The 20,808-nt window shown below is 46.5% G+C and overlaps 1 pseudogene; it reads left to right on the top strand.

Moving 5' to 3' along the window:
• The first annotated feature begins 4,703 nt into the window (after positions 1-4,703).
• LOC119318729 lies at positions 4,704-19,849 on the top strand (annotated as a pseudogene).
• The last annotated feature ends 959 nt before the right edge of the window (positions 19,850-20,808 follow it).

The following is a 20,808-nucleotide window of genomic DNA, read 5'->3' as shown; positions in this document are numbered from 1 at the left end:
GTCTAGTATAAGGCTACACATCGTACACGGCACCGATGCTTATTTTGTCTTATCTTTGCGGAATTGTCTTGGACACTATGGACGCCTCGTAACAAGTTGGTGATCGAGAAGGTCACCCCGAGGCAAGCGTCTGACTCCATCTTCAATTTTCTTGCCTTTTTACAACACTGGTTTCTGCTCTCGATGTAGCGTGATCGTGATCTCCTCGGTCTCATGATGGATGCGCTTCTGGTTACGGCCCATCGACTATCGGCTTCGTAGGGCCACTTGGCAGCAACCACTAGGCGGCGTTTGTTCTAAATTCTTTCTTCTTTCTTTGGGCATGATTGTGCTGCTGCCCCAGCCATTGCCTATGAGTACACTGTTGGATGTTGGTTCTTTAGACTGTTGCTTTATCTATATAGTGAGGCGAAAGCCTATTTCGAGAGATGTCAGATTAGAACCGTTTCTACACACTAGATGAAGATGCAAACTTCCTATTTACCTGAGGCGAGAAGAGCCCTTGTCGTGCCATACAATGGAAGGACAAATCATTTGGATTCAGTCTGGCATAACTCACATGGAGAGGATAGAGATACACGGGGAGATACATTAGGTTGTACATTTCAGATTACATCAATATACTAACCACTAAACATACGTCTAACAATGGAGAAGGGATGGAACGTCAATAGGCGAGGTTCGCGGAGGATGGGCGGGTCAATTTGCGTTGGTGCATGGCTCATGGTTAGGGCGCATCGATGGCAAGTTGCAGTTGGTCGCTGGAGCCGGGCTGCTGCGACTCCTCATAGGCTAGGTATGGTGATTGCGACCATGATGTGAGCACTTTCAGTAAACTGTAAATCCCAATATGGTTAATCGCTCTCTAGGGATAGGGTGAATTGACCAAAGTAATTTCAGCGCCATAGTGTACGCCACAACAACCTATTGACTCGGCATGCCTTATAGAGCTTGTCGACATGCTCAATGTTCGGTTGGCTGCGAACCAAAACTATGCGCACCATCCTTCGCAGCCTGTCCAAGTGTAGGTGCCCAAGCCGTGCATTCCAATGCCAGGCGTCGGATACATGGCCCACAATGAGGCACACTGGATGACCATGTTTGAAATGAATGCTTGTACAAGTGATCCGTTGTACGCGTTACCTGGGTGAGGCGGCGGTTGCACTGACCGTGCACGGTGAGCACCCCATGCAGGCGAATGGCGATATGGCACCAATTCTCGTCGAGCTGGCCGATGCTGACAACACCGATCTCTAGTCCTGGGATGAAGACATCTATGAATGGCTGCTGGTCTCCCCTATCGATGGAAAAGATGACAATCCCGTGGCCGTGGATCTCATTTGTGAACCATACCTTTCCGGAGATCGATCAGTCCATTTTGGCGAACGCGTCAACCGATCCTGTCATGTGCTTCGTCACGCTTGTGTGAAGGAAGTTGGTTGCTGCCATCGTGCGTGGGCATGATCATCGCCTTCTCCCCATTGAGGAAGACGCGGCCATCGTGCGTGGGCTTGTAGTTTTGACCAAGCTCGGGATTGCGACCTTGGATCCAGTACTAAGAGACGTTGAGTCCTCCTGGATGGACTTGACGTAGGCCATCCTCAGCCCAGGTCCCTGAATCTCCTCGGCCTAGATGAGATTTGCCACCGCAGCGACCGCCCTGTAATGCTGCTTCTTCCAGCACAAGCAGCGTCAATGGCTGCGGCGAGTGTGCCGGAAAAGTTAGCTAGCTGCATGTGGCGATCAAGTCAAGAGTTTGTTAGCTTGGCCAACCCGTACGTGCATGTAGGAGAGTCAGTGCACGCGGTTAGTGCCGTGGTTGTTAGCGGGCCATGCGTGCGTGGGCTAGTTGAGTTAGTGGCCAGTGGTGGTCGGGTCATGCGTGCGTGCGTGGTGACCTTAGGTGTGGTAGCTAGCTAGGTGTGTGTGCGTGTTGGGTATAAAACCCACCCCCGGTGTATTGGTTGAGGGCGCCGGTAAGAGCCGTGTGTAGCCATGTAGCCATTGTAAGGAAGAAAAGGATTGGGGCATTCGTGCGCCCGTGGCGGCGTTCGTGCGTCGGTCGGAAAATCTTGTGTCCACTGTTTTTTTTCTTCCACCTCAGTTCGAGAGAGAGAGTTCGAGAGAGAGAGAGAGAGAGAGAGAGAGAGAGAGAGAGAGAGAGAGAGAGAGAGAGCAGAGGGCTGCGGTTCCAACAATGGAGAGTGTGCGCAAATCAAGCGGAGTATGATGGAGATTTCCACCTGCGCAAAACGGGATGGGACGATGGAAAGAACATTGTAGACTACCGTGGTCGTGGATGCCGTCATCTAGGGAGCAAAGCTAGGTTCTGAGGCTGGTGATCCTCATGGCGAAGTAGTCGACTCGTTGGCATCCTTGAAGATGATGGACTCACACTCCAGCCGCAGTTTCTTAGCGTTCGCCTCGCGCAGATGGGCACTGTAGAGGTGTTGGGTTTTGATCGAAGCCCACGCCTCCCTGGCGCTCACCTTCCTTGCGAGCATGTTGTGATCAGTGCTGCCAGTGCCTACTTGTCATCTCTCCACATGGTGGTGTCATCCTTAATGCCGTCCCACCGGCACGCCGGCTCTAGGTTCACTTCAATCACCAGGACCGAGTTACTATAGTTGGTGTAGGTGATCATCGGGAAGGAGAGGCTAGTGCCTCTACCACCATCGGTCTCACGCACAATCTCCCTTATCATGATCTCATCGCCCACGTTGCAACATGTCCTAATGCGCCCGCGGCTCAGCAAGCTATGTCGCTGCTGCCGCGGCGTCGTCTTGAAGCCGTCGGAGGCTAACTGCTTCTGCGGTGGCATCTTAGAGCCATCGATGGCGTCTTAGAGACATGGTCGCCTGGATAAGGCTCTCGGGGTCCAAATTATGAATGCTCGGGAGCATTTTCAATAGCTACTCAGCGTGTAGCCGTGTACTACTACTTGAAGCTCTACTGATTGAAGTTGGATGCTTTCTCTTTTAGAATTGGGCACTGAATTTTGACAGGGACAACAATTTCTTAAAGAGCTCTCTCATTATATTCTTTTAATTCACTATGCTTCATAATTTTGAAGCTCACCCATCCGACTGAGGTATTCAAATTTGGATTTGGTTCACATTTTGTCCAGGTCAATGATTTTTTCCGAATCAATCGGCATCAACCAGTTTTTGAAAACGTAACAATCTCGCGCACCCCTTGGCCACCTAGAAAAAAGGAGCGCAAACATGCGATACTGTAGCACCAATATAAGTATGGGCTGATTAGAAGATAGGGATAATTAGTTTTATAACCTTAGTTGTCTCCCCCTCGCCAGGATAGTCCCTAGTTTCTGAAAACACGTGGTCTTGCCCAACCCACTTTGGTGTCTTGTGCATTTGTCCTTTGACCGTTTGACCATTACTTTGAAAACTTCATAACTAATTCATACTAAATCAGAAAAATGCAAATAAGATACCAAAATGTTTAGAAAAACATCACTTGTATGTCAATGTCACTTGTATTCATGACAAAAGTGTTGGTAAGTTCCCATCTGTGTTTTAGCTCTTATCATACCACCATGAACAATAAAATCTAAAAAATTCAAAAAAAATTGGTGGCAAAGAATGACAAATGTTGTAAGTGCTTGCCAAGTTTCATCAGGGAATGACATTCGTGGAAGTCGTGGCAAAAAAGAACAATCTATTTTCGAGTGTTGATTTTTTTTTGCCACGAATGCCATTCCCTGATGAAACTTGGCAAGCACTTACAACATTTTTCATTCTTTGCCAGCAACTTTTTTTTGGATTTTTTGATTTTTTTTAGATTTTACTGTTCACGGTGGTATGATAAGAGCTAAAACACGGATGGGCACTTACCAATACTTTTGTCATGAATGCAAGTGACATTGACATACAGGTGACGTTTTTCTGAACACTTTGGTATCTAATTTGCATTTTTCTGATTTAGTATGAATTAGTTATGAAGGTTTCAAAGTGACGGTCAAATGGTCAAAGGGAAAAAGCACAAGACGCCAAAGTGGGTTGGGTAAGACCACATGTTTTCAGAAACTAGGGGCAATCCTGACGAGGGGGGCAGAACTAAGGGTATAAAACCAATTATAACTAGAAGATCACCAAGAATCAGACCGCGAAAGGAGCACAAAACACTGTAGTATAATGATAAATAAAATAAAACACACTCCATCATCTCCCCAACTCGCCAAATCAAATACTCCATCGGTTCCAAAATATAAGGCGTATTAGGTTTTGAAAAGACAAATTTCTTTAACTTTGACCAAATTCATTTGATAACGAATATAATGACGCTGGTTTGATATTATGGATATTGATATATTTTTTTATACAAATTTGGTGACACTTAAAGAGGATTGACTATTCAAAAAACCATTGCACCTAATATTTTCAAAAATAAGGAGTAAAAAAATTATGAAAACCCAATAACACGAACGTCGCAGCAAAGTGCGTCCAATCCTTCTAGTACGTCGGGTAGGCAAACCGGAGCCCCTGTCTGGGGCTGGACTTGCACAAATTCTGACCGGAATTAGCACCCACACTATTTGTTTTATCCTGGGGAATTAATGGGATGAATTCACTACATTAATTGCAAAAGTAGGTCGCGTGCGTGTGAGTAGAAGTGCCAAAAGGGGCTGCATCGGCCGCGTGATCCAGCTTGGACACACACTCACACTAGCGCAGATCGAGAGGCACAGCCGCTGGTGACACACAACTGGTAACGTAAGCTTCTCCTCCCTCCCACCCCTCTCCATCTCCATCTCCATCTCCATCTCCGACGACTCTGCTCATCTCACCGCGCGCGTAGGCAGGTGCGGCAGCCAGGGGAACTATGACGGGGCAGCCGCCAAGGCTCGTGTTCCGGTTCACCCAGGCGGAGGTCGCCAAGATGGAGGAGGTCCTCCGTGAGCTCGACGCCATGCCCAAGCGTCCTGTCATCCAGGGCCTAATCGATCACTTCAACGCCTCCCCGGACCGCTCAGGCGACGGCAAGGTCCCCGTCCAGTACAATCAGGTAATACTAGGTTTCCCCTCCCGGTACCTAGCTTGCCCAAGATCGGCTCCGCCCTATCTCCTATTCGGATCTATACATGTGAATTTTGTTGGGTGGGCGCAGGTGAGAAATTGGTTTCATAACCGGAGGTCCGTGCAGTCGCAGCTGTCTAGGACCACCCGGGGCGCCCCGCCACCGCCGCAAGGGAAGATGATGCTGCCCACGGTGGCTGAGGAACACAACCCAGTGGCTGGATTCTACTCAGGTGCCGCTGGAATGCCAATATTAACTTTAGCTACTGATAGTTAAGTTGCTATGGTGATACATGATGCAGAAGCTCTCGTGGTGCAGAATCTAAGTCCATATACAGTAGGGGTATACCTCTCTCGATGTCTAGGGCTTTTTGTTGCAAGGTTTTGCATGGCGCCAAGTTTGTCGTCGTGCTGACTCTGATTACTCGTTCATGCCCATTTGGGAAATTGCACGCCACGCGCTTCGTGCGCCGTTACTCTTATGCGTGTGAAGCTTGTCGTCATGCTGTCTTGATACGTCGTTGGCGCCCATTTGGGAAATTGCAGGACACGTGGTTCGAGTGCCGTTACTTTTATGCAAAACTACAGGAAAAAAAAATGGCAATCCAATTAATTTTGGCGGGCCGATCAAAACATGTTGTTTCGCTGTCTCAGTCGTTCAAGCTCAATTGGGATATTCCTGGACACGTGGTTCGTGCGCCCATTTCTTTTATTGAGAACTGCAGGAAATTTTTTGAACTCAAGTTAATGTCGTCGGATTCTAGGACATTACAACCTAGCCTGTAGTTCTTTGTCTTTGTGCGCCAACGCTTGTCGCCGCGCTTTCTGAGTCACGAGGCTCATTTCGGCACTTGCAGGACACGTGTTTCAAGTGCCCTTTACTTTAATTTATTCAGAACTCTAGCCCACATGGCGCAATTTTAGTGTTCGTCGTCAAAAGATTTTATTTTTGTAACCAACCAAACACGTGCCATGCACCATGTTGATTATTGACACTGTCATTACCAATCAGGGAATAGTTCTTCGGATGGTGTCCATGTCCAGTTTGAAGCAATGTCAGCTAGAAATGGCGCATGGTATGAAGATATATACATATTTCACCATTTCCTCCTTTGTGTCATTTGATGTCACATGTGGTCTATTTTTGTGATTTAATTTTCCGCGCGCGTGATGTGTGGGTGGGTCTGTGTTGCATGAACCATTCAGTTTTATATGCCTGACTAATCCTTGTTGTTTCAGGTACGATGTTGCTGCCTTTCTGAACTACAGGTTCTCTGAAACGAGGGACCCGGTAATGACCATAGAACTTTTTGGTAAATAGGATTGATGTTACTAAATTCATTTTTGGCATTCTTTATTCAAAGATTGAGAGAACATATTGTTTTGTGGTTGTATTATCGTATATCTGTCCATTAAGGTCTGCAGGTTATTTAAATGAGATTACCTATACACGAACACTACCCGGGTCCACTTGCATGTTTGACCCTCAACACATTTTACATTTAGAAATCTTTGTGGGTTCCTTTGAGTTGTGTGCCACTAGTAGAAAACAGTGCTTTGGTCACAGCTCAATATACACATTAGTCCCGGTTACATTACGAACCGGGACTAACGTGAGCATTAGTCCCGGTTCAAGTGGCTAAAGGCATTAGTCCCAGTTCAAATGAGACCTTTAGTCCTGGTATGAGACACGAACCGGGATTAAAGGGTGCGATGCCCTTTAGTCCCGGTTCGTATCTCAAACCGGGACTAAATATTAGACCTTTAGTCCCGGTTTGAGACAAGAACCGGGACTAAGGGTGCAATGCTCTTTAGTCCCGGTTCGTGTCTCAAACCGGGACTAAAGGGGTTCGGGTCTCAAACTCTACCCCCCTCCCCCCCGGTGTATCGCCATTTCAGTTTTGAAAGAAAAAAGAAAATGATAAAAACTTCAAAAAATAAAATCCTTCGAGATGTAGTTATATTACTACATCTACTAGTTAGGAAAATTAAAAAACTTAAATATGTACATACTTTGCAAAAAATGTTATGAAAAAGTAAAACGGCTATAACTTTTGCATATGATGTCGGAAAAAAACGTATAATATATCAGAATTTTCAGCACGAAAATCCGCATCCGATTTTGACTGCCATAGGCCGTTTTGCAAATTTTTAGAATCCTCAAATTCTAAAAGGAAAGAAAGTTATGCTCAAATTTCAGTTTCTTTTTTGATTTTTGGTTAAATCTGGTCAAACAATGGTCAAACTACTTATTCAACAAGTATTAGTGTCACTAAATATTTACTCAAGAATATTAGTGTTACTAAATAATTATTTAAGTTTTTTGAATTTTGGTCAAATCTAGTCAAACTGTGGTCAAACAATGGTCAAACTACTTATCAAGAAATATTAGTGTTACTAAATAATTATTGTTTTTTAGAATAATAGTTTGAAACTCAAACAGTGAATAGTGTGACTTCATGCTCAAGCTAAACTCCTGTGTGACCTCATCTTACTATTGTTAGGAAAACAACAAGTGCAGACTTGGAAACGAGGAGGAATAGAACCCGGAAGTTAAGCGTGCTCAGGCTGGAGTAGTGAGAGAATAGGTGACCGGCCGGAAGTTAGATGATTTGGAATGCTGAGGGATGATTAGAGATTAAAGGTTAAATTGAGAAGTGACGCGGGTGATTAAAGACTAAATTGTAAAATAATTCAGAAATTTGAAAAATAAAAAAAATCCCGTAAAATTTCCTTTAGGGAGGTTGGTAACCGGGACTAAAGGTGGAGCTCCAGACAGCGGCCACGTGGAGGGCCTTTAATCCCGATTCGTAACAAAACCGAGACTAAAGCGGGGGGGGGGGGCTTTAGTAACGACCCTTTAGTCCCGGTTCCAGAACCGAGACTAAAGGCCCTCTGGAACCGTGATAAATAGGCCTTTTTCTACTAGTTGTGTGTGTGTGTGTGTGTGCTTTGTCTGATGGGCGACGGTCGGCAGGCCCTCGTCTCCTCATCCCGATGGGAGATCTTCGACATGGAGCGCGGGTGCGGCCCTGGATGTCAGCCACGCGCGAGGCATAGCTTGGATCCCTGCCGACGGCCCCGGGACGGTGGTGGTATGGCTGCCGATGGTTGCGAGGGTAGCCAGCGATGCCCGGGCGGTGGTGATGTGGTCACGGCACCCTCGTTCTTTGGTCTGATGGGCCTAATGAGCGGGGTCTTTTGTGGCTCACAGTGGGGTGGTGGTGGCTACAGGCGGTTGCAACTATGTGGTAACAGGGAGGGCATTAGTTGGTCATGTGGATATCTAGTACATCGGCTACTACTGACAGCGAGGAAGGGGAGGCGCGATTTTCATTGAAAACTGAGCCGACTTCGACATGGCGCACGATGACAACGTCTACTGTAATGACCTACCTTCACAAGTTGCAATTCAAACCACTTGAATGAAACCCAAATCTTTAGGCTTGCACCGGCCAAGGGCATGAACCTCTAAGTTTTTTTATTCAGCCCCAACCCTCACTCTCTTTTTGAAACAAAAAAAGACAACTCTATATCCAAAAAAGAGAGAAAAATTTAGCACCAATCAAACATGTTGCCGCTATCCTCGAACAACAGCGAGCCCTGCAGCAACCCGAACAACCCATCAATGCTAATCTGAAGAAAAATAAGCGTTATAGTGGATTATAATCAAAGTGGGAAGTGGAAGACGCGAGGAGAAGTGGGGCGAGGCACCACATCGTCCTCCTCCTCAGACCAGGCGTTGTCGCTCCAGGGCGAGTCATCGGGGGATAGGTCTATGTTGTCTTCTCCATCGTAGGGGAGTTCGGGCTTGTCTTCTCCGTTGAGGAGCCCCATCCCAGACGAGGAGCCAAGGGGTTTGGGTGGTGCCACGGGGGTGGTGGAGCCATGGGGGTGGTGGAGCCATGGAGGTGGCCGCGGGTGCCCCTTTTTGGTGACCTGGTCGCCGGAAGTCGCGGAAGAGCACACCCCAGCCCCCTCCACCCCTCCCGACGACTTGTTTGGCCAGCCCATGCGCGGGGCGGGACACTCCTTGTTTTTAAAAGTCCATCTCTTGATAAATGAAAATGATGTCTCTTAAATAAATAAATAAATGTCATCTCTTGATTTCCAAAATGCCATGTGATGTAGTTCAAAAAAGTAAGCTACCACATAAAAATTTCCAACAGACAAATCACCATCTACTTAAAAATGGGGGAGCCTGGGACTCAATCCCAGTTCTCCTGGGTGCGAGGGTGAGTGGCCAGCCATTGCGCTACGAGGTAGTTTTCTTATTATACGATATGCTTGCTAGCATTTATCACAGAACTGACTTCTTCTATAATCCGATGTGGCTCTGATTGTTGCGCCAAGATTCGCGCAAACTAAACCGACGGAAGATTGGGGGTCGCGACGAAATTGCCCACATCTCACCGTCGTTTTCGGGAAATAAAAAAGCAGCTATGCGTTCGCCTGGGCACGCGATTGCTGCCGAGGTGTTTGGTTTTGATCCAACCCCATGCCTCCTTTGTGCTCCCCGTTCCGCCCGAGCATGTTGTGCATCTCCTGTGGTGGGGGCGGAGTGATGCGGCTCAGCAACACCAATACCTAGTTGTTGTCTCTCTGCAAGACCGTCTCGTCCTTAATGGAGTCCTACAGGCACGCCGACTGAAGGTTCAGCTCGATCGCCAACGCCCAGTTACTATCGTTGGTGCAGTTGAGCACCGGGAGGGAGAGGCTAATGCCGCTATAACCACTGGTCTCGCACATGACCTCCCTTATCATGATCTCATCATCAGTCCCGCGACATGCCATAATGCAGCCACGACTCTACAAGTGATGCCGTTTTTGCCGCGGTGGCGCCTTGGAGCCGCCAGAGGCTAACTGTTGCTATGGTGGCGTCTTATAGCAGCCGGAGACTGACCACTGCTGTGCTCCTCTACTCAACATGGTCGCCTGAATAACGCTCTGATGTCAATTGTTTGTAGGAACTACTATTCTCGGGCCCCAAACTATGAGTGCCCAGGAGCACTCTTAGTAGCTGGCTCATTGTGTGTTACTACTTGAAACTCAGCTGATTGAAGCAGGATGTTTTTTTCTCCTGATTTTCCTTTCTTAAGAAGAAGAAATACATGCCTTTTAGAGCATCTACATCCGGGTACCCCAAATTAACCGTCACAAAACGCCCAAGTGGACAACCCGATCATTAGCCAGCCTCAAATGCCTGGGCTGTCTGGCGCACCTCATATCCATCCCAAATGTAGGGCAGGTATGGGGCGGCCCGGGCGTGTCCGCCACGTTGGCTTGGCGCAGCCTAGACCACCAGTGCCCCACAAATATCCTCATCTAGAAAACCCTAGACAACAGTCAATACACAGTCCACTTCACTCCCCTCTTCGTCCACTACACATCTAATCCCCACCGATCTGAATCTAGCTATGGCCGACGATGGAAACAACATTGCCTCCGCTGTAGAATCCGACGACCCCGACGACTGGGCGAGCCGGCTATGTGAAGCGGAGCCCGATGGTGTGGAGGAGGTCACCCACCGCATCATATTGAGGCGGTCGCACATCGACCAAGGTGACACCGGCAGCGGCGGCTCATCTTCCTCAACACGCTTTGCTGACGACGTAGCACCGTCAATGTCGTCGACCCATCCCGCCCATCGTTCAGCTCCTGCCCCTCCGCTCCCTACATCATTTAGGTATGCCACCCACCACCACCAAAGCAAGTTCCCTTTGCTCTAGAACTGGCACCAAGGCACCGCTGGGTCCTTGTGCCCACACTGGCGCCTGCGTGCATGGGGACGCCAGAGTATGAGGCACGTGCAGCCCGCCGCGAGCAGCAACAGGCGAGGGAGAGGGCATCAGTGGGGTAGGCACTGACGCACGATGGTCAAGCGCGAGCACACTGGTCGATCCTGAGGACGTGCTCTTCATGTCAGCCCTCTTCCGCTCTCTCACGATGGCGGAGATAGATGGTCGGCGCCTCCGTCGCAAGAATGCCAAGGCACACCGACTCGGCATTGAGTTGTCGGAGCGCCAGGCAAACAAGGATGCATCGGCCAAGGCGAAGGTGGTCTGCATGCGAAGGAGCAGGACAGTCTGATATGAAGGTTCTCGGGGCAAGCGTGCTCGAAGGACTCCGACCTGATGGACGGCTCCACCTCCAGCTCGAACGACGAACCACCGATGCACGCCGACGTCTACATGGAGCAGGGGCACAACCACACTGATAAACATAAGAGGAAGGTGGCGGCGAGGAAATGGTGATTTCCTCCACCCTTCCTCTGTTTTATTTATGTTTAATCTATGTTTTAAGTAGTTTCTAATATGGATTTGCACTGTCCGTCGAGGAACTTCTGATGAACTATGGTCCTTTTGTCCCGCGATGAAATGGTGATCTGTTGAACTGCTTGTTGATCGTGTTAATACTAGCGCTGCATGGGTTTGGGGTTCCGGATATGAGGGACGCGGTTGTGGAAGCTAACATATGAGGCGTGACCAGTCAATGCCCACGGACGAGCCCGAGCGTGTCCCGGGCATTTGAGTTCCCGAATTTGCTATTCATGGCTTTAGATTTTTTTATAACACAAATAAACTAACTCCATGAGGGTGATGACTGCAGTGCTTATGTCAATGTCCTAGATGACATCACCGCTGATCTCATGCCCTAGGATGACATCCTGGCTGACCTCACTATTTCAGACATGGTTTAATCCTGCACTAATTATGCATCTAGAAATGGCGAAGGGATGGGACGTCTACCAGCGAGGTTCACGGAGGAGGGGCGGATCGATTTGTGTCCGCGTATGGCTCATGGTTAGGCTCAACGACAGCATGTCGCGAGGGCTGGGCAGTTGCGACTGCCCACTACCTATCTGAATATAGCTATGGCCGACGATGGAAACAACATTGGCTCCGGTCTAGAATCCGGCGGCTGGGCAAGCCTGCTGCGCGAAGCGGAACCTGACGATGTGGACGAGGTCACCGTCTGCATCGTGTTGAGGTGGTCGTGCGTAGACCAAGGTGACACCGGCACTGGCGGCTCATCTTCCTCAGCACGCACAACCCATCGACGCAGCGCCGCCGATGTCGCTGACCCATCCTGCGCGCCGCGCAGCTCCGTACACTCCTCTCCCTACATCCTTTACGTATGCCTCCACCACCACTAATGTGGGTTCCCTCTGCTCCGGAACTGGTACCCGTGCATCGCTCGGTCCTCGTGCCCGCACCGCCACCTGAGTCTGAGGCACGTGCAGCTCGCCGCAAGCAGCAATGGGCGAGGGAGAGGGCGGCGGCGGGGTAGGCATTGACTGCATGCCGGTCACACACGAGCACGCCGGTCGATCCCGAGGACGTGCTCCTTATGTAGGCCCTTCGCCACTCTCTCATGATGGCGGAGACGGATGCGCAGCGCCTCCCCCGCAAGAATGCCAAGGCGCACCGACTCGGCATCGAGTTGTCGGAGCGCGAGGCAAACAAGGAGGTGGTGGCCAAGGCGAAGGCGGTCCACCATGCAAAGGAGCAGGAGAACCTAATACGAAGGTTCTCAGGGCAAGCGTTCTCCAAGGACTCCGACCTGACGGACGGCTCCACCTCCAGCTCCAACGACGACACACTGCCGCATGCCGACGCCTACATGGAAGAGGGGCACAGCCACGCCGACAACCGGAATAGGAAGTGGCCAGCGAGGGAAATGGTGATTTCCTCCACACTTCCCAAGTTTTATTTATGTTTAATCGATGTTTTAAGTAGTTTGTAGTATGGATTTGCACTATCGGCCGCGGAACTCTTGATGAACTATGGTCCTTTTGTCCCGCGATCAAATGGTGATCCGATGAACTGCGTGTTGACCGTGTTAATACTAGCATTGCATGGGTTTGGGGTTTCGGATATGAGGGACGGGGGCTGTGGAAGCTAACATATGAGGCATGACTGGTCAGTGCCCGCGGACGAGCCTGGGCGCGTCTGCGGGCACATTTGAGCCTGGGCGCGTCCATGGCTTTAGATGCTCTTATAAGTTATAACACAAATAAACTAATTCCATGAGGGTGATGACCTCAGTGCTTATGTCAATGTCCTAGATGACATCACTGCGGACTCATGTTCTAGGATGACATCCTGGCTGACCTCATTATTTTAGACATGGTTTAACCGTGCACTAACTGTGCATCTAGAAATGGCGAAGGGATGGGACGTCTATCAGAGGTTCACGGAGGAGGGGCGGGTCGATTTGTGTCCGCGTATGGCTCATGGTTTGGCGCAACGACGGCATGTCGCTGGGGCTGGGAAGTTGCGACCGCCCGGGGGCTAGGTGCGGTCACGAGCGACCACGATTTGACCCTTTTCGGTAAATCGTAAATCTTAATATGGTGAATGGCTTGCTAGGGACGGGGTGAATCGATGCAAATAAGCTCAGCGCCATAGTATACGTCGCAGCAACCTGGTGACTCGGCTCTACACCACCTGGCGCTCAATGTGCACAATGAACCTACGCGTACCACATTCTACATCAAATTCCAAAACACCTGGCAGGAACGGGACTTGCACAAATTCTGACCGGAATTGGCACCCACAGTATTTGTTTTATCCGGGGGGAATTAGTGGAATTAATTTAATGGGATTAATTGCACTACATTAATTGCAAAAGTTGGTGGCGTGCTGTGAGGAGGAGTGCCAAAAGGGGCTGCATCGGCCGCGTGATCGAGCCTGGACTGACCGCGGCTGGTAACACGCAACCTGCTGAACTGGTAACGTACGCTTCTCCCTCCATCTCCATCTCCATCTCCATCTCTGACGAATCTGCTCGTGTTCCAGTTAAGGACGACTTCAACACCTCCCCGGACCACTCCGGCGACGGCAACGTCCCCGTCCAGTACAATCAGGTACTAGGTTTTCCCTCCCTCTTGCCCAAGATCGGCTCCGCCCTATCTCCTATTCGGATCTATACAGGTTGGTTTGTGTTGGGTGGTCGCAGGTGAGGAATTGGTTCCAGAACCAGAGGTCCCGCACAGTCGCAGCAGTCCACGAAGATGATGATGCCCCCGGTGGCCGAGGAACACCACCCAGTGGCCGTATCCTACCCAGGTGCTGGAGGAATCCCCATCTTAAGTTGATAAGCTGTTTTTTCCCATATTTAGATGTAATAATTTTCCCCATCTTAAGTTCAGTTGCTAGGATGATACATGATGGTGTGTTTCTGAAGATCTGGTGGTCGAGAATTTCTGCATATCAGTGTTATGCTCCTTCAATATGTTGTTTGCAGGGGTACCTCTCTCGGTGTCTAGGGCTCCTTAAAGGTTTTGCATGCCATGAAGCTTGTCGTCGTGCTGTATCGATTAGTCGTTGACGCCATTTAGTAAATTGCACGGCACGTGGTTCGTGCGCCTGTTACATTTATGCACAACTGCAGGAAGATAATGGCAATCCAATTAATATTGGCTGGTATGAAATCAAAACAAGCCGACCCATTGCCTCGGTCATTGAAGATCCTTTGGGATATTCCAGGACACATGATTGTTTGGTGGGCCGTTAGCTTTATTCAGAACAGTAGACAAAATTTTCAACTCAATTTCATGTTTGCGGCTTCTGACGCTTCATAGCCTTAGCATGTAGTTCTTTTCATTTGTGGGCCCTTCAAAGCATGTCGTCGCACTGACTCGGCTATATAGGCTTATTTCGGCTATTGCAGGACACATGGTTTGTGCCCCCTTTATTTTTATTCATAACTCTTGGCCACATGCATGGCACAATTTTCATGATTGTCGTAAAGAAGATTTTAGTTTTGTAACCGACCAAACACATACAATGTATCATGTTGATTATTGATTATGGATACTGTCGTTACCAATCAGGGAATATTTCTTCGGATGGTGACAAGGTCATGTTTGAAGCAAAATCTGGTAGAAATGGCGCATGGTATGATCATATATACATCTTTTGTGTCCTTTGATGTCACATGTGGTCTGTTTTTGGGCCTGTGATTTAATTTTCTGCGTTAGTGCGCATGTGGTCTGTTACTTGCATAAACCTTTCAGTGTTACATGCTTGACCATAGAACTTTGTTTCAGTGTTACATGCTTGACCATAAACCTTTCTTGTTGTTACAGGTACGATGTTGCTGCCTTTCTGTCCCACAGGTTCACTGAAACAAAGCACCCGGTAATGACCATAGAACTTTTTGTTAAATATGACTGATGTTACTAAATTCTTTTCTGACATTCTTTATTCAAGAACTTTGTTAGATCTAATGCAGTATTGATGTCACAACATTTTGATCACCTGTCTTATCTAACTTTATGTTATACGAGTCCTGTGTGTTGGGGAAGTATCACTACAAGATAGTGCAAATAAAATACTGAACAGTTAAGAAGACATAAAAAACATTGAGTATTTGCTACTTTAGGCTCATATGGAAAGCCCATACTTGGTGGTATAATTTTACTTGCACATTGTCTGTGTTTTTTCATGTAAAACAAAATGTAAATTGGATGTTTCTTTCAAAGATTATATAGCTGTGTAGACGTCTCAGAGTTTTAAAAAGGAAAATGTTAGTTCACACCCTTCAGTTATCATGAGAAGCAATTTTAAACCTTTAACCACAGCGCTACTACACCCTTGAGTTGTGGAAACTGAAGCGTAGCAAACTACAATGGTGGTTTTCAGCTGCATTGCCACCATGGAACCCCACTGACCCATTCTGCCCATGATCTATTGTCAGCATAGGGAAAATATTAGATTATGTATATGGTGCAAACGTGCAACATAACATCCTAACGCGCGACACAATCTGCACCACCTGATTGTGCATTCCTTGTCGTGATCATGATGTCATGATCGGATCATCAATGACGGCATGACGTGGCCCTGATGACAGCCATCACACAGTAGTCTCCTCCAAAATGGATTATTCAGTTAAATTCTGGTCTGCTCCACAGGACATTGTCGTCGTCCCTGCATGGTCAATTCATAATCAAGTCCTGGCTGCTCCTCTTCCGCATAGCCAGCAACAAGGAGGGGCATCTCTGAGCCAAAGTGCCCTCCTTCTAGGTGAAAAACGAGCCAGACGCCAATCACTGGAACAAACAAACCTGTCAAGCTAGGTTCTTGTATTGTACATTTCCTTAAGGAAAGAGGCAACAGAAATAGTACTGCTAGTTTGCTAGATTATTGTTTTATTTGTCTTTTGATATTTTATCCCAGATGAAGAAGGGTGCTAATTGTTAGAGATATTGCCACATTACTAGTTTGTTAATATTATGGTTATATGGTCATTCTCAAAAAGATATTAACACTGATGAGGGTTCCTTGTACTTACTCTTCTATGGAGAAATGAAACCCAAAGAAGTGAATGGGGATTTTGTTTTGTCTACAATAAGGGAAGAAAGGGTTGAAAAAATGTGCAGCAAAGCCAGCAACAACATATATAATAAAAAAAAATGTGCAGCAAGCTGGCAACAACACTCGGTGCCAATATCATTGCATAAGACTTTTTTTCAATGAATAACTTGGCGCAATTTTTCAATGAATAACCAGGCGCAAATTCCAGACCCAGACTCGTATGCATTTAAACTGTAAAGCATACGCATCCTTGCTGTGTCAATTTCCAAATTAACTAACTGATCCATGGACCTCTGCGCTTACTACCTGTCATCCACACCATGGCGTTACTAGCTGCCAACACTTTGTTTCCGTACACTATGGCTGCCCAAGTTGGATGATTTTCAATAATTCTACTATTTCTTTCTTCCAGTGTTCTTTGGAGAATCACAACAGCAGTAGTAGTATTGTTATAGACTCTAGTTACCTCCACACACACCAAAGGAAGAAGTCACAGCCATAGTGTACGGAAAGAAGTTTGCATCATGTAGGTGTAGTGTATGTAGTAAGCGTGGAAGGCAAACATGCTTGACAGACACCAATGGGCTGGTGTGTGAGTTGCACAAACCGTCGAGTCCTAAGCGATATATGTGGTTAGGAGTGATTTCCTCTTCTTCTCACAGTCATCGGTGAAAACTAGACTCGATCATTTCGAGAATTACGCAATACCCATGTTCCTCTAGTGTTTAATCACTCTCGACAGCGGGTTCAATACATGTGCATTACGCCAACTGTGCTTGCATTTATTTGGTTTTTGTGTTTCAGGAAGTACTAGTTCGATTTACTTGGTTTGGACCTGAGGAGGATGAATGGTTGATGTTTGTAAATGTATGAGACAGCATTCTCTTCAATGTGTTACTGTGATGCCTGGGGATCTCATTCTTTGCTTTAAGGTAGCCATCATAAACGACTTCTGTTCACCTGACTTGGCAAGTTAGCATCTCACAACATGATAATTCATATCTTCATGAAACTTTAAGGCCCTGTTTATTTGGGCTTTTCCTTCTGCTCTCGCAGCTTTTCCATTTTGGAAAAAAAGCCAGAAAAGATCCTAATACAGGCTATTTGCTTCGTCTTTTGGCTATTGAATAAATATTATTATATGATGGTATAAGCTAAAAGCCGAAGGAAAACGCACATATTTTGGATCTTTTGTCGCATTTTGTCGAAGCGGAAAAGCTGCAAATGTATAAGCAAAAGCCCAAACAAACAGGGCCTAAATTACCCATCAGAATCACTGTTTTAAATAGCCCGCTATAGCTCCGCTATAGCACGCTATAGCGTTTACAAAAGGTCTTGCGCTAAGAGACTTTGGTCCAAACAAATGAATAAACATTTTAAATAGCGCGCTATAGCTTCGCTATAGCACGCTATAGCATTTGGAAGAGGTCCGCCGCTAAGATGCTTAGCGCGCTATTTAAAACTATGATCAGAATACTAAGACAGTTTATTTTAGCCACAGAATATGTATCCACTCCCGCACAGCTGCTCCATTTTGCTTTTGTTATGCACTTGAAAATTCTGCTTGTTAACTAATTATTCCATTTTGCTTTTTTATGCACTAAAAGTTGTTATTACAGTTTGTGAGTTTTCAAATAATTGTGGTTGATAACACCTATTAAACGGCTTTACTATAATAATCTTTAAGAATTGTAAGTTTCAGTGCTGCATGTATTTAACTACAACATGTGTTTCCTGTGTATTTCCATATTCTTGGTAATCATATTACATAGTAACTCACTGTGATGCCACTTGGTCCAACCGGCACATGACCGTAAAATCAATGCATTTTATTATGTCATAATTTTTAGTACTAAAACTGATTTTAATATAAATCGGGTGTGAATTTATCCAATAAATATTATTATTACTTTATTATTAAATTGAGCACTGAAAGCTTCTTTTTTATTTTATAAAATAAAGGATCTAACCAATATCTGGTCATTTATAAAGTGGATAAACCAACCTTCATTAATTAAGGTTGTCTACTAATCCTCATGTTGGTAGTTGCACACAAACACTGGTATACCGATAAATTAGAGCATTGAGAGGAAGTGTGCATGACCTTACTGCTCTTTCGAGACAGTATTATACACTTCGAGGGAAAGTTGATTAAAGAGACAATCAAACATTCATGTGATGTAGCCGTCTCGTAATGTAGGGTTATCATTTACTCGAGATGATTTCTCACTAGAATAAATTTTTCTGTGCTGAATTGAACAGGAAGGCAAAGAGCAGGCCCTCTATTTTGATGCACACGTTCTTCAAGTTCAAAGGCGCATGCATGACATAAGGGGGTGCCGCTGTAGGTTTCTTGTTTGTTATGATCATGATCACTCTGAGGTAATTCTCCTTTTGTCTACACTGTTGAGGGTTCATGCATTTACTCTGATTCCATTGCTACACCATGGTTGGATGTCAGAATTTATTGAGGCTTGGGTCCTGGAGATGCATTTCAGTTATAGGGCTGTTTATTATGACAACTAAAACCCAAGTTGCCTGGTTTATCAGACCTCAAGCATATATGATTTATAAGTAGTTGGCTATGGTTTTCTTCTTCATAACATGCCTGGACATCAATAAATGAGTAGCTCGTCACGGTCCTTTCTCTACCCATTACCCATCCTAGTTTCTGTAGGCAACCAAACTTACTTCAAAATTTCCATGTGATTTCATTTCCAGTCTGCAATTTTTTTCGCGACCAAACAAAAGAAATCTAAATGTTCTAGTAAGATTGATGGGAAAGAATAATGTAATATATTATGTTTTTATTCTAGGCTAGTTACCTTACTATATTGTCAAACAAAACGGGAAGAAGAGTAACGAGTTTAGTTTGTTTTATGATGTTTATACCAAATAATTTAGTTTTGCATTTATGTTCATGTGACAGGAGTTGGTTCCACTGAGCAAGGTACGCCGTCGATCAGAAACTGATCACATGCACCAGAAAGCCCAAAAGCCACACAAGATGATGGATGTGAACACTGACAAGGTTACCGGGGGTGGGGTTCCCATTCCACCAGATCAATTAGGGCCATCTGACAAGCTGGTTGCTCCCTTACTAGACGCACATACTAGCACCTGCAGCAATTCAGTGGCAAGTGTTGAGATGGGGCATGCGGAGGCTGCCCCAAACAGTGAAGCTGCAAATGAAGCACATGGCGACAAGATGAATGTGGGAGTGTCGTTCTTTCGCTTCCCTGTGCATTTTGTTGTGAACTTAGTCAAAAAAATGTTCGCCTAGAAACTTCCAATCGAGGAAGGATGGTTGGTTGCCCAATAACTGTAATGTGCCCTTGTTGACTGGATTGCTTGTGTGGTGCACAAAGTGTTGGATTGGGTATCTATATCTATATAGCTATGTCATCAGAGAAGATATTGTTTTGTGGTGGTATTGTCTTTTGGGGTGTGGGTTGTGCTTCAGAACACCCCCCTTAAATAAAATATTGGCGAATCTCAAAAAACAAACATTGGCTGTTGTGTCATTTCCTGTAATTAGAATTAGCAAGGGGTAATTTTATCCCACGGAAGGCCCTCCAAATCCGTCTATATAGATTGCCCTTCGTCCTCTTGCGCTCTCCTTTCATCTCCTAGTTAATGGCTGCTGCAACTAATGTCTGCACCAATTCCTTTCCTTGTTTTCTGCCTTTTTATCAGTTCTCATTTGATCAGTTTAGCACCAACGTCTCACTCCCCCCATTTCCGAAGCTAGTATTGCCTTTACAATTGACAACTAACAACAGGTTTGGATCTGATGTAACACCATGCATTGGCACCATGGAGTAAGCAGATCCATGGAGGAAGCAGATGACTCTATGACATCGCAACATTGCTAGATGGGATGGGAGCTCCTTTACCAGGATAACGGAGGCATTGTAATGTATGATCCCTTTTTATGAATCAGATTTGCCAGTGTTGCAAACAAACACAACTTTGTTTTGGATCAGGGATAAAGACAAGAAAAACATATTTACTATAACCTGATTTTCAATTGCTTTAACATGGCAATTTTCATCACCATTCCCCACAAAATTTCAGAAAAGAAGAGATACAAAAGTGGGAAGTATTATCATATGTGCAATTGAGTTTAGTATATCAGAACTAAGTTTCTGCTCACGTCTCGTGGGTAGCTCCTGGGACACACGGGCGAATGCCGCCGCCGGCCCAACCAACTCCTCATTCGCTTTCTCGTTCCTCGCCGCCGCTGCCAACAATCTCCAGGTGGCCCGCTGCGGCGGCGATGCACATCCTCTGCCTCCTTCTTTTTCCGCTGATACCCAGGCATGCTCCCTGTCTCTCACATGGCAACGAGGTACGGATCTCACCCCTGCAGACTCCCTCCGCCTCAGCTAGCAATGGCTTGTTTGGTGGCGGCGTGGCCCTCAACGGGCGTGGGTGTGAGGCGGGCT

The sequence above is a fragment of the Triticum dicoccoides genome, chromosome 6A (genome assembly GCF_002162155.2).
Source record: "Triticum dicoccoides isolate Atlit2015 ecotype Zavitan chromosome 6A, WEW_v2.0, whole genome shotgun sequence".
NCBI lineage: Eukaryota > Viridiplantae > Streptophyta > Magnoliopsida > Poales > Poaceae > Triticum > Triticum dicoccoides.
The sequence above is the reverse complement of the archived record's forward strand: the minus strand, read 5'-3'. Positions and strand labels throughout refer to the sequence as shown.